We start from the raw sequence: 14,826 nt of genomic DNA, 5'->3' as shown, positions 1-14,826 counted from the left end.
CGTGTGGCAGTGGACTCTGAACAGCTCCACTAAACTGCCTTCCTGCGAGCAGATGGACTCCCACTGGCTCCACTTCGTCGCTCTACCGTATGCAGAGGGCGCCGAAAACTTTAATAGCGCGATTTAGGATAGCATAATGGACTCCGCCATTAATTGTGGTCATTATTGAATACAGTAGGGCTCGGTGTGACAGTCTAAAGTTATTCTTTGTTAGAGGCTTACCTGAACGTATACAAGTACATAGTATAAAACAAAGTCGCTTTTTCTGTCCCTATTACCCTTTGTAATCTTAAATCTTTAAAACTACACAACGGATTTTGATGCAGTTTTTTTTAATAGATAGAGTGATTCAAGAGGAAGATTTATGTTTATAATAATATCCATTAAGTAGTGGAAAAATACTGTTGTTTTTAAGGTTTGTAGTGAAATGTCGTTAATTATAAATTTTTCCCCTTTACATTGCGAACTCTACGAGATTCATTAAAATAATGTACTAATTATTGGTGCACATTGAAAAGGTCTATAGAAAACTCCGCGTTTGTACATGTCTATTTGTTATAGATATCTCACAATATTTTTTTTTTTTTTCATTTACTTTTTACAACAAATAATGGCTAATTTTCGAAGCGATTTTAACCAATACATCATTAATCCTTATCCAATTAAATACATTGTTGGTTTAATATAGATCTAAATAGTACAGCACAAGATTTAAATGAATATTTTTGAAGATATTACAGATGTAAAATTGCAGGACGTAGTGCTTGCGGCGGTACTGGCCGGCCGGGGCGGCGGCAGTGTGCTTGTACAAGGAAGCTGTGTATAAAGACATTCTGTAATGTAATAATTGTTGTAAAAATAAAATAAATATACGTAGGTCCGTTTACAAACATACATGTTCACATCACACCCAGACAAAGAGTTGCTCCGTGCGGAATTCGAACCCGCTAGACGTTGCACGGCAGTCAGTTGTTCAGCCACTGCGCCAACCGTGCAGTCTAAATTGGTTTGTGTTGTCGAAGAAATGTTGGAATATATTACAAAATGTAACAGTAAATATTACATCGTTGTGTCATCAATTTTTCGTCTCAATAAAGCATTAATGTCAAAAACTGCACGACAGATTTGAAGAAATCGTTTAACATTTTATGATTTAACGTTTGAAAAGAGTTTTGATATTTTTCGCTAGCTTCACTGTCCACTGCGTCAGAGATTGCGCGGCAGCCGTCGTAAGTGGTTTGTGTTGTCGAAGAAATGTTGGAATATAATACAATATGTTTATTTATTAGTTATACGTTATACCATTAACCAATCAAAAGTTCAATATCAAAAGATTTAAAAATTATTAATTTGAGAAAAAATATGACGAATAAAGATTTTTAAAGATAAAACAAATACATAGTAAATATTACATCGTTATGTCATCAATTTTTCGCCTCAATAAACGAGGTATTCCACATTAGACACCCAAGCTAAATGGCACCGGAGATGTTTCACTTACGGCACCCATAGGTATTTTTCGTGGGTGCCATTTGTGGAATAATTTTTAATTTTATATTTTATTCCACATATGGCACCTGCGCATAAGTAGAGCCTCAGATACCGTAATCACACATTGAATGTCGATTACAAAGATGAGGCATGAATTCAGGGAGACACTGAGCGCTACTCACCTAGTACCTAACTTAATTTTTTTTATTGAAACTTGTCCCTACTAAACAATGCTACAAAGAAAGGTTTTTTTTTCAATCTGTCGTGAGTAGTCCTTCCTTTATTATATACACGTTCAGGTAAGTCTCTAACAATGAATAACTTTCGAACTGTCACACCGAGCCCTACTGTATTCAATAATGACCACAACTAATGGCCGAGTCCATTATGCTATCCTAAATCGCGCTATTAAAGTTTTCGGCGCCCTCTGCATACGGTAGAGCGACGAAGTGGAGCCAGTGGGAGTCCATCTGCTCGCAGGAAGGCAGTTTAGTGGAGCTGTTCAGAGTCCACTGCCACACGGCATGTTTATTAGTGCTACGTCACACATAGCACTCCGCCTATGTACTCGAGGCGCTTGGTGCTGATACTATTATAACATAGCGCTCCATCAGGCCGGTCATGAATGCATACGAAATCCACTGAATAATACCTTATAGACACTAGCTCCCACGTGGGCTAAGTGTTATGGTATTACACTGCGAGGGATATGTGACTCCCATTTTTGCATTTATTTTTTGCCATTTTTGCATTGTCGTGTCGTAGTAGGCTACAGGAGAAGGCCGAGCCCGTAAGCTCGAAGAGCTGGCAAGTACCAATGTGACTTTTTTCCAAGTTATACATATCTTCTAAGTTTATTTAGATATCACTGACATCGTGAACAAACCTTAAGTGATTAATGTCATAGCTGCACCGTGTGAGAAGAGAGAAAGAGCAAAGGATTGCTCAATGATGATGTGTTAATTTTGTATGCGATGTAAGTAGCTAAATAGATTTCCAATAGATTGAATAGGTAAGAAACCGTATTTTGATAAAAACATAAAATACCTTTCTCTCACTTCCTGTCCTATTACAAAATGTCAGTTCAGTGGGTAATTATACATGTCCCTTCCGTACTATAGTATGTACCTATCTTTCCATAATGACTATCTTTAAATACCCTTCGAACTGTAGGAAGTCATACACACGAATGTGACTTCCTTGGTTATTGTAAGCGCGTCTCTTGAAATGGAATCGAAAACAAGCCGTTGATCGACCAATAAATGGTTAATGGTATAACTGATACATAAACATTTTGTATTATATTCCAACATTCCTTCGACAAACACAAACTAATTTATATTGCAGGGTTGGCGCGGTACCTGGGCAACTGGCTGGCGCGCAGCGTCTAGCAAGTTCGATTCCCGCATGGAACAACTCTTTGTTCGATCCACAAATTGTTGTTTTGGATCTGGATGTGATGTGAACTTGTATGTTCGTAAACGCACCCACGACATAGGAAAAATCCTAATATGGGGAAACGTATATAAAATGTACCACCTATAACATAATACATAATATCATTTGTTCCGTGCCGGAATCAAACCCGCTACACATTGCGCGACAGTCAGTAGCCCAGCAACCAACTGTCCAATCGAAATTGGTTTGTGTCGTCGAAGAAATGTTGGAATATAATACAAAATGTTTATTCATCAGTTATACGTCATACCAATCAACAGGTTAATATCAAAAATATGAAAGATGATTTATTTGAGAAAAAACATGACGAATGAAGATTTTTAAAGATAAAATAAATAATAGTAAATATTACATCTTTATGTCATCAATTTTTCGCCTCAATAAGAGAAGTATTCCACATTGGACACCCATTTAAATGGCACCGGAGATGTTTCACTTACGGCACCCATAGGTATTTTTCGTGGGTGCCATTTGTGGAATAATTTTTAATTTTATTTTTTTATTCCACATATGGCACCTGCGCATAAGTATAGCCTCAGATAGCATAATCACACATTGATTGTCGATTACAAAGATGAGGCGTGAATTTAGGGAGACACTGAGCGCTACTTACCTAGTTAACTTTAATTTTTTTTATTCAAACTTGTCCCTACTAAGCAATGCTACAAAGAAAGGGATTTGTTTCAAACTGTCGTGAGTAGTCCTTCCTTTATTATATACACGTTCAGGTAAGTCTCTAACAATGAATAACTTTCGAACTGCCACACCGAGCCCTACTGTATTCAATAATGACCACAACTAATGGCCGAGTCCATTATGCTATCCTAAATCGCGCTATTAAAGTTTTCGGCGCCCTCTGCATACGGTAGAGCGACGAAGTCGAGCCAGTGGGAGTCCATCTGCTCGCAGGAAGGCAGTTTAGTGGAGCTGTTCAGAGTCCACTGCCACACGGCATGTTTATTAGTGCTACGTCACACATAGCACTCCGCCTATGTACTCGAGGCGCTTGGTGCTGATACTATTATAACATAGCGCTCCATCAGGCCGAGTCACATAAGCAGCCAGATAAATGAGTTAATACCTTATAGACACTAGATCCCACGTGAACTAAGTGTTATGGTATTACAAACCCCCACTCACTGCGAGGGATATGTGACTCCCATTTTTGCATTTTTTTTTTGCAATTATTGCATTGTCGTGCCGTAGTGGACTAGACGAGAAGTCGGAACTTGTAAGCACAAAGAGCTGGCATGTACCAATGTGACTTTTTCAAGATATACAAATAGAAGTTTATTTAGATATCACTGACATCGTGAGCAAACCTTAACTTAGCGGGTTCGAATGCCGCACGGAGCAACTCTTTGTGTGATCCACAAATTGTTGTTTTAGGTCTGGGTGTGATTTGAACTTGTATGTTTGTAGTAAACGCACCCGTATCTAAAAAAATACCACTTATTATAAACATAATATCAATTGACACCAGAGATGTTTTGGCAGCTAACAGCTATTATACATCTTCCCATTAATTTTGCATCAATGTCCTTCCTTTAATGTATACTAACGGCCCGCTCTGGCTTCGCACGGGTATAATATGGGTCATTCACAAAACGGCTTAAAAAAATAACAGAAAAAAAAAATGTTATTTTTTGTTCAAAATAGTTTCATTTGTTGGGTAATGTTACAAGTAATAAGATATTAGTCAAAAACCAGATCGTTATTCAAATTTCAGCAATTTATTTAACTTTTAATTTTTTATATGTCCACAGGAAAGATTCATTTCCACAGAAGATAAGTTATTTGTCTGATTTGTCATTTATTTGCTTTTTAAATTTTTACCTATATAAGTACTTTGGAAAATACAAACAAAAAATCTAACATTTTCTTTGATAGTTAGTTATTATTTATACTTCATCTTAGTTGGAATCTTAGCGCATGCTGTGGTCTCCTATAAGTAAAGGAGTACACCTACTAACTACCCTATATACTTTATTAATGTATAATTAACTGTGAATATTCTTTGTTGGAGATCCAAAACAAATAAATATATTACATTGTGTCAAATCAAGGTTTTAAACTAAAAATATTTGAAATATTGTGATTATTTTTAATTTTAGTCTTTTATCATAATCTTAATGAATACAACGTCCAACTAATTAAAATATAGGTAACTTAACAAATATAAAAATAGGTATCAAAAATTAATAATATAAATTACTTAAAATAGATATATAAATCATCTAGGGTTGTTTTTATTTTCTTAATTTAGGTTTATATTTTATTATTTATTTTGCTATTTTTGCTATTTATTGTATTTCAGAAACATGGGTAACATCAATAGGAATAATTTACTAATGCTAATACACTTAGTACTTTAAATCATTATCTTTCAAACAACTGACATAAGTTATAATATTTTAGATCTCTTTTCTATGGAAACAGAATTGTTATATGTTACCCTGCCGTGACCAGACGATCCTTTCTGCATTGGAGATTTTGCTTATATAACTTAAAATTATATGAAACATAGTTTTGTTCCGAAATTGTGTTGTAGGCACTTAAAATATGTAATCCTTTAAGTGTGGTGAGATCATTTAACTTTTTTCAATTATAGGAGTCATATTTACGTAAATAAGAACGGAATCGTGTCTAAACCATACAGAAAGATATTTGTCCACAAAAACAGCAATATTTTCTTCTTCAGTTAAGGACCTAGTTCGGTTTAATCCAAACTATTACTAACCATTATACCTAAAACAAACCACACCATGCTAAGCGCCCAACATTTGGAAAAATAGATATCAAGCACTTGTTTTGGGCGTCGATACCAATAATGCAGTATTTAAATCATGCTACACCACTTATCCGTTTGTTTGAACAACATTGTAGCTTTGTTAGCACGAAAACCAGTGAAAATGTTATTTTTTGTGGACGTGCCTCTTTTCTGTGGACACTTAAAGTCACAGGAAAGATGACCACCAAAGAGAGATTTTGAACTAAATTCAAAGCAGACATTTTGTTTTTATGGTTAAAAGAGAAACAAAAGACATTTTCAAACTATTCCTTACAAGATACATCGGCAGAATATTTACTAAAATATTAAATAATAACTTTCCAAAATACAACTTGAACAAAAAAGACACAATGATCTTGGACAAAAAAACTTAATTTTATTTTAAAATTTCGTACGTTAGAAAATAATAATAGAATAGAAAAGAAAATAATAAAATAAGTAGTTGTACTTATAATGACTCCAACAAACGATAGCTATCTGGTTTTGTCAATTAAAAAAATATTCATTTTACGGTAGCATTAGTAGACACAAAAATTTTGTGGGTTTTTAGGTCCACCAAAATGACCTAAATTCTTATAACACCATGTTTATTGGATATAAAAAAAAATATCTTCTGCAATTATTTACAACTATCTAGTAAAAATAATATTCATTATATATTAGTTTAATACAACAGTCATGTTTTATAAATATGTGACAACATAATTCCTTACATCTATCTAAACACACATACCACGAATCCGAACAGTCCACACGACGAGACTTTTGAAACATTTTATTTTTATTTTTAGTATAAAAAAATATCATTTCATAGCTAGAAACATTATGAGTAAATAGAAAAGTGACTATAATTTAGCTAAAAAATATAAATCTTCAAATATGGACACACATTGTTAAGTTATTTTATCTGAACACCCATATGTGTATGACCCATATAACTATGTAATTGGATAATAATTAATGATGTATTGGTTAAAATCGCTTCAAAATTTAGCCATTACTTGTCGTAATTTTTTTTATTAAAAAAAAAAACGTTGCCCCACACTAGAATTTTCTCCTGTGTCGTGGGTGCGTTTACAAACATACAATTTCACATGCACATGAGACCCAGACCCGAAACAACAATTTGTGGATTACACAAAGAATTGTTCCGTGCGGGAATCGAACCCGCTACACGTTCCACGGCAGCCAGTTGCCCAGCCACCGCGCCGTGCAACCGTGCAGTCGACATTATATGACAAAAAAATATTGTGGTATATCCATAAGACATAGCAATATAGCATCGCGGAGTTTTCTATAGACCTTTTCAATGTGTACCAATAATTAGTACATTATTTTGATAAATCTCGTAGGGTTCAGCCTGCGTTTGCAATGTAAGCGGAAAAAATGATAATTAACGACATCACATTAGAAACCTCAAAAATAACAGTACTTCTCCACTATTTAATGGATGTTATTATACATATAAAACTTCCTCTTGAATCACTCTAGCTATTAAAAAGAATTAAGATAACAAAGGGAAATAGGGACAGAAAAAGCAATTTTGTTTTATACTATACATATACGTTCAGGTAAACCTCTAACAATGAATAACTTTCGAACGGTTACACTGAGCCCTACTGTACTCAACAATGACTACAACTAATGGCCGAGTCCATTATGCTGTCCTAAATCGCGCTATTGAAGTTTTCGGCGCCCTCTGCATACGGTAGAGCGACGAAGTGGAGCCAGTGGGAGTCCATCTGCTCGCAGGAAGGCAGTTTAGTGGAGCTGTTCAGAGTCCACTGCCACACGGCATGTTTATTAGTGCTACGTCACACATAGCACTCCGCCTATGTACTCGAGGCGCTTGGTGTTGACACTATTATAACATAGCGCTCCATCAGGCCGAGACACATACGGAGCCAGGAAATGAGTTAATACCTTATAGACACTAGATCCCACGTGAACTAAGTGTTATGGTATTACAAACCCCCCACACTGCGAGGGATATGTGACTCCCATTTTTGTAATTTTTTGCCATGTTTGTCGTGTTGTGGTGGACCGGAGAAGAAAGCCGAGCCCATAAGCTCGAAGAGCTGGCAAGTACCAATGTGGCATTTTTTCACACTAGGATTTTTTCCATGTCGTGGGTGCGTTTACAAACATAGTTCACATACACATCACACCCAGACAGAGCAGTCAAGCGCGTGCCTTCGAAATGGATTCGAAAACAAGCCGTTGATCGGCCTAGTAGGCTATCTTACGCACATCTGTGACAGTAAGAAGCCCTAAAATACTGCAGTAGACAATAGGTAGACTTGTTAGTGTATTGTAGATGGAAAATAGTTTCTGTTCGTATTACTTTCAATACACTGTCTGCACGGTTGACACGGTGGCTGGGCAACCCGCTGCTGCGAAACGTGTAGCGGGTTCGTATCCTGAACGGAGCAACTATTTGTGTGGTCCACAAATTGTTGTTTTAGGTCTGGATGTGATGTGAACTTGTATGTTTGTAAACACACCCACGACACAGCAGAAAATCCTAATATGGGGAAACGTATATAAAATATACCTATAACATAATACATAATATCAATTGACACTACAAATGTTATGGCAGCTAACAGCTATACATCTTCCCATCAATCCTTTTCGAGAGAGGTCCTACGAGCACTTGACATTATTGTAATAGTAAGAGCACGTAGGATGACATAATGTAACAATGCGCGGTCGCTGCCCGGAAGACGGTCATAAGCAGCTAACTAAATAACCGAGACTTCGATGATGCTACTGAGATTCCAAGCTACCATAGAGCTGGGAATGTTTTTAACCGACTTCGAAAAAGGAGAGTATTAATTAAACAAACATCCGAACATTGTAAAAAGGAAAGTAGTAAAAATGTGTGTTTAATACGAACAGATTGTCAGAGCAAGTAGAGTAGTAAGAAAAGTGAATGACCAAACCATAAGTTATTAATTTGATTCCCGGGTCGCGCCAAACATCATTAAATTTTTCAATCTAAAAAAAGCAATTATCCTGTTTTCTCCATAACCATAAGTAAGAACAAAGATCTCAAGTTCAATTTTCGAGTCAATCAATCCAATGCTCATCTCAGTGACATGATAACTCATTTGGTTATAATATAAACTGACGTTCAAGTCCCATGAAATTTAATAACAACGGGACATTGATACGCCCCAATTTGCTTATAGATCACCTACACAGCTCACACATGTGATACTTGACCATTTCACTGTGAAAATGACCTAGTAGGCAGTAATTACGATAAATTAAATACAAATATTGCAAAAAAAGGTTAATAACAGTCGTTTTCTCTTTTAAAACTACGCGAATACTGGCATAAAATATTTTTTTTTCTACGTATTCTTTTATTTGAAAACTAACTTTTTCCGGCGACTTCGCGTTAAGAAGTATAATAAATAATATTATTATTAATGGAATTTATCAAAATCTTTTCTAAGGAGATGCCTTCGTCAATTTAGCAATAGAGATGTTAGATTTTACTTCATATTAGTATTACTACATGCAATTTCTAGACAAACAAAAATAAATAATTTCACGAAATCTCTAAAACTAAATCACGATTTTCAATTAATCAGTCATAGTCACAGTCACGTTGGCTCACGCTAACGAGTCAACGTCAACTACTCATCATCATCACAATAAAATATCACGTTTCTCTTTTCAAAAAAGGAACGATAAAAAACAAGACTCCCTCGTTGGTCGAGTGTTCGCAAGTGCGACTACCGGACAAGCATTACTGGATTTAGTCTAGAATGCCAGTATATGGCATTAGACTCACCCCTTATTACATGGGACTTTTGAGACAAATGGTGAAAATTGGGTATACATTGTATAACGGTATTGCGTAGCGGTAATGTACAACCCTGCGGGGATAAAAAGCGTGACGTTGTTGTGTTTTTAAGAAAAAAAAAGTGTAAAGAAACACAATAGATAGTTTTTTTTTTTTATTATCTCTTGTTATCTTGGAACCTGTGAGCATTACATTATTCTATGTAGGAGAGCAGGTTTACAACCACGCCTGAACTGAGAATTAAGATAATAGTATAATACAAGTGTTAGGAGTCGACTACATTATGTACTGGGATAAAAATGTTCAATAATAGGCAGGAAATTGTTTTAAGACCCTCGTTGGTGAACTACGGATTGTTTAGCCGGATGGCAAAAATGCGAGTTAGTTTTTAAGCATTGAATTTGTACACTGCTGATGAATTATTTATGTAACAGAACTAATTTCAACTTATACATATAAGTTGATACGTATACTCGATACAGTTTATCATTTATACATATACATGATAAAATTTAAACAATAATTAAGTACCAATAAATGTTTTCGAAATCGTAGAGTTTTTAATGGGAAATAGTAAATTTTCTTAACAAATTAGTCAAGTAACCCCGACTTTTGTTTGCGGGTTTTCACTTTCATTGCTCTACCTAATTTACTTTAAAGTTACGTCTATTATAAATGTGTATTCCACAAATGTATGCTAAGTAAACTAAGGCCATGACAATGTCATACAAGTTCAAAGGGCTAGCAGTTACTGCAATAAACCACTTTTATGATGTCTAACAATATAATGAAACCATAATAAAACTCGATATTATGTTGTGTTTTATACTCTAGCGAGAATAATATATTATCTATGTAGGTACAACTTCACATGGCCTTAGTTGCATAAAACCTTAATAAATTAAAACCTTCTTCAAGAATAAACATACTGTCCATTTACACGTTCTATATTTAAACAATTATGACGATTTGTTTAATAGTTTTTGAGTTAATCATATACACTAACAGTCAGTTGCAGGAACGATCATTAAATTTTTAAAGTGACTTTAAATATTAATGAAGCTTTAAAGTGTTGCACAAAGAAGTATTTCTATCTCATTTTAATGCCGGATTAACTTTAATTAAAGAAACGTCAAATCGGGACTTTAGCCTATTTTTTACGTTGCACAAAACGTCATTAGCGCTAAAGGAGCATTAAATTGACAGTTTGGGGCTATAATTTTTAATGCCTAGTCAAACATCCATTAAACTTGTTATTAAACTCTCAATTCTTTTGTAAATAGTGCTAGTAATATTTTTTTACTTTATTACAGTATTATTTATAATGTCCCTTTCAAGCCTACCATCTTTATTCGCTCCTTCCACGACGACGTCGTGTACCAGATAGGATTCATTTATTTGAAAAACATGACGGAGAAGAGTTTCGTGTGAGATACAGGATTTCTAAAGCTTTACGCATTTGCGAGATACTCAATTTAGAAACTGAAACTCGAAGAAATAAAGCTATTGATGGCCTCACATAGTTATTGATACTAGTGGCCGCCTAGTGGTCGAAATTCGACCATATACGATTTAATTTACAATACCACTTAACATACGTTCAAGGATAATTTTTATTTAACGAATTGCTATTCGTTTTGTAAAATTCAAATTAATATATTCCGGCGCATCATGAATAACCAAACCTCTTCATTATATTAACCTCCTTCAATGAGAAACCTCTTTTCATTTCTTTTTCTTTTAATATCATCGCAATGTCTGTCAATTTGACGTTTTGTCAAATACGAAAGGGGAAGGTGGGGGAATTAGGAACACTTAACTTAAAAGGCAAAAAACAGTATTTTCTCTTAAAAAAGGAATCAACTTTTATTACTTAAAAACATTATTTATCTGTCTGCTTATAACGGAAAAAATATTTTTTCATTTCATGACACATATCACACACGTAACTTTTGCTGGTCTCTCTGGAAGTGCATTGCACATGTGCCCAAAGCTTTATCGTGGTTATGTGAATCTGATATTTGAACTGGTGGTGTCTGGTTCAGTCTGGCTGCATCAACGTCACGCCTCATCTAAAAAAATTGTATTGTAATAAAAATATAAAAACAAATTGTAAATATGAACGTTCCCAATTACCCGCCACCCACCGTTCCTAATTACCGGCAGTCGATAATTTGAATAAAACTGGTCGCGACCTTCGATAGCATTATAAGTGAATTCTATAACACGTAAAATTTTAAAACGGATTATCCATGAAATAAACTTACGAAATATGGTGTCATTGTACTCAAAAATATGACATTTGCATCTAATGTATGAAAACACAAAATTTATAACAAAAATGCAATAAAAACATTTTGACTCACCGTGTCAAGATGCGTGCATCCTCCAGTTCCCACTGTCGCTTGCGCACTTAGGGGCGGGGGAAGCATACCTCGAATAGCCGCGAGACGGGATACGGGGAGGGGAAGTGGGACTTATCAACGTGTTCCCAATTACCCTACCTTCCCCTACTATGCATGGTAGTGTGCGTAATGTTTTATTTATTGATTTATTTATTTATTGATTATTAATGTACTTTATAAGCATTATTTATGTAAAATATTAGCGTTCTGCACTTCTCCTACACATAAACTATAAGTGTACCAAATTTTATGCTCCTACGTCCGTGCAATTCTCGTCATATAGATGTTTGTGATTCTTCGCTACTGGATCTGCCGAAGATCAGCTTCCTGCCAAACATAGGCCTTCCTTAGGTATTTCCATATCATGCTCGGGGAATAGGTGTATTAATAGATGTATATACCTTGTTCTTTATAGAGACTGGGTAAATGCTAAAGAAGTGTTAACTATTAAGTACTTATTTTTAAGAATAAATAAAACGACTTATCTTGTTTTAAATTAATTTATTTTATTATATATTTATTTTACTAAAATACCAAGCCACCGTCACCTGGGGGTAATTCGTACTTCCTCTGTGGGTGCAATATTACACCATTCTTTGGTTAATTCTTTGCTTAAAAAGTTAGAATAAGGGCGATGCATACTGCCTGAACCAGCCTGTGTTGCATCAGATACCATGGTTAATGAATAATACTGAAAATTCTTTCTACAAAAGGAAAACTCGAGACGAGTCCAATTCTCAATTAATCACAACAATAACAAACACCTGAAAGCTACATTAAATCTTCTCTCTTACAAACGGTGTTACGATACCAATGAAATATAATTCAACACCACATTAAAGCAATTGATAATATTTTTATCGTAAAAAAATAGGATTTTTCCTAAATACAGAGATGACAGAAACGCTCATGATGACATTATTGACAACTAGGGCTGGTCAATGGTCATCTAGGATTTTATTCCCGCGAACCAAAAAGGTTGATACCTATTTTAAATCGGAACACATAATTGAATCGGTTCAGGGAATTAGAAGAAAATTAGATATTTATATGTATTCCACTATTAAGACACCACAAAATACATTTAATAGTAGCTAATTAAAATAACACATATACCTAATATATTAAATATAGAGATATTTAATCAAATACAAAATATAGATATAGGTATTACGTAAAAAATGTGATTAGCTCTGGAAAAACTCATAACTAAGTCTTAGTTTACAAGTAACTAAGTAGTAACAAATGGTATTGTATTGATTTTTATAGTGTCCTTTAACTACATGAAATAAATCGAGTCACGATCGATAAATCGTTATTTTAAAAAATCGGTTTCTTTCGAAGCGGGATTCGCATCCTTCCATCCTTAATGACAATTTACATTCAATCAGTTCCACAGAGTATACAAATACTACGTAATCAGTTCATTCAAAATATGTGTTTTAACTTGCAACACTTTTTAATGTCGTCTTTAGTTAAAGTCCCATTAAAGGGACCCGCAACAGTTTTGTGCAACGTCTTTAAATTTAATGGAATATTAGCGATAATGACGGATTATCTAATGTCGATTTTAAAGACAGTTTTCTGCAACTGACTGTAAGACTGGCTGAATGTCATTAACAGATGTTACAAAAATTAATACAATACGGAAATGTGCAGACTAATGCAAATTCCTTTTGTACTATACATACATTAATTCTGAAAATTGTAAGTCCAAATTAGAGACACATGAGTAATTTAATTATGACTAATATTACGCTGAAAAAAGAATGACCAAAGAAATAGATATGAGTAAAATAATACATCTGAATCGCCCGTGAATCTTGCACACCCATCCTAACTCTAAGTGTAGGAAGCTCGACCCTGTACCTACACGAAATATTAAATAATAATATGATTCAACAATTGCAATGAGCATTAAGCACATTCTTCTGCCACTCAAGGCCAAAGAACCTCGTCTCCAGGCAATTCCTACAAGTGGAAAGGTCAAACTTGATAATGTTTTAGTGCATTTGATGGTCCTTTGATGTCACGGAGGAAGTACTTTAGCACTAGTTTTGCACTAAGTGTGATGTACAGAATACAAACAACCTTGGATTGTTATCTATTTCGTTATTATTGTTAGCTTACAAGTGTGTATGATGATTGCTGGTCAGATTTGACCAAAACATTTTACAACTTGACTAATCAATAGATTAAAACAGTCCAGTTGTAATTTTTTTATGTGTACCACATTATTATGTGGAACATGGATAACCCTTACTGGAATATGGAAGATAGCTTATAGTAAATCTATGTAAGATCAATACCTTCCTTCCTCTTCTCGCATTGGGAAGGCTTGAGCATTAATCAATTCGCTTGCTCAATGCGGAATGGCGATTTCAAACTTGTAATCATGAATTATAAGCTCAGGCTGCCTCTCAATGTTTTTCTTTACCCTTTGTGGTATCTAAATAATATTAGAAAGTTATAACTTAGAAAAATTCACATTGGTTACCGTTGGTTGTTTTCTAGTCTAATCTCCTCTTAATTAATATACAGCCTTGGCCAAAAGTATTGAGCACCCATGACATCTTTAAGTTTTATGCGAAGTATCAAATAGAAATAAAACAAAACTTTTTTTAAAGGTTTATATTACTGTTTATTAATTGAAAATTAATATTTTGTAGGTCCACTCATTGCCTTTATTACGGCAGAAATTATTTTTGATTTAGAGCTAATAAGATTTTTACAGTCTTGAGCAGTTATCGCGTTATATTCTAGGCACAGGTGGCGTTTCAAATCTTCTCTGTTGTTAATTGTGTGGCGCCTACCTCTGCGCTTTACTAAAACCCATAAATATTCTATGGGGTTTAGATCTGGCG

This window comes from Spodoptera frugiperda, chromosome 23, assembly GCF_023101765.2.
Source record: "Spodoptera frugiperda isolate SF20-4 chromosome 23, AGI-APGP_CSIRO_Sfru_2.0, whole genome shotgun sequence".
Lineage (NCBI taxonomy): Eukaryota > Metazoa > Arthropoda > Insecta > Lepidoptera > Noctuidae > Spodoptera > Spodoptera frugiperda.
Note: the sequence above shows the minus strand (reverse complement) of the source record.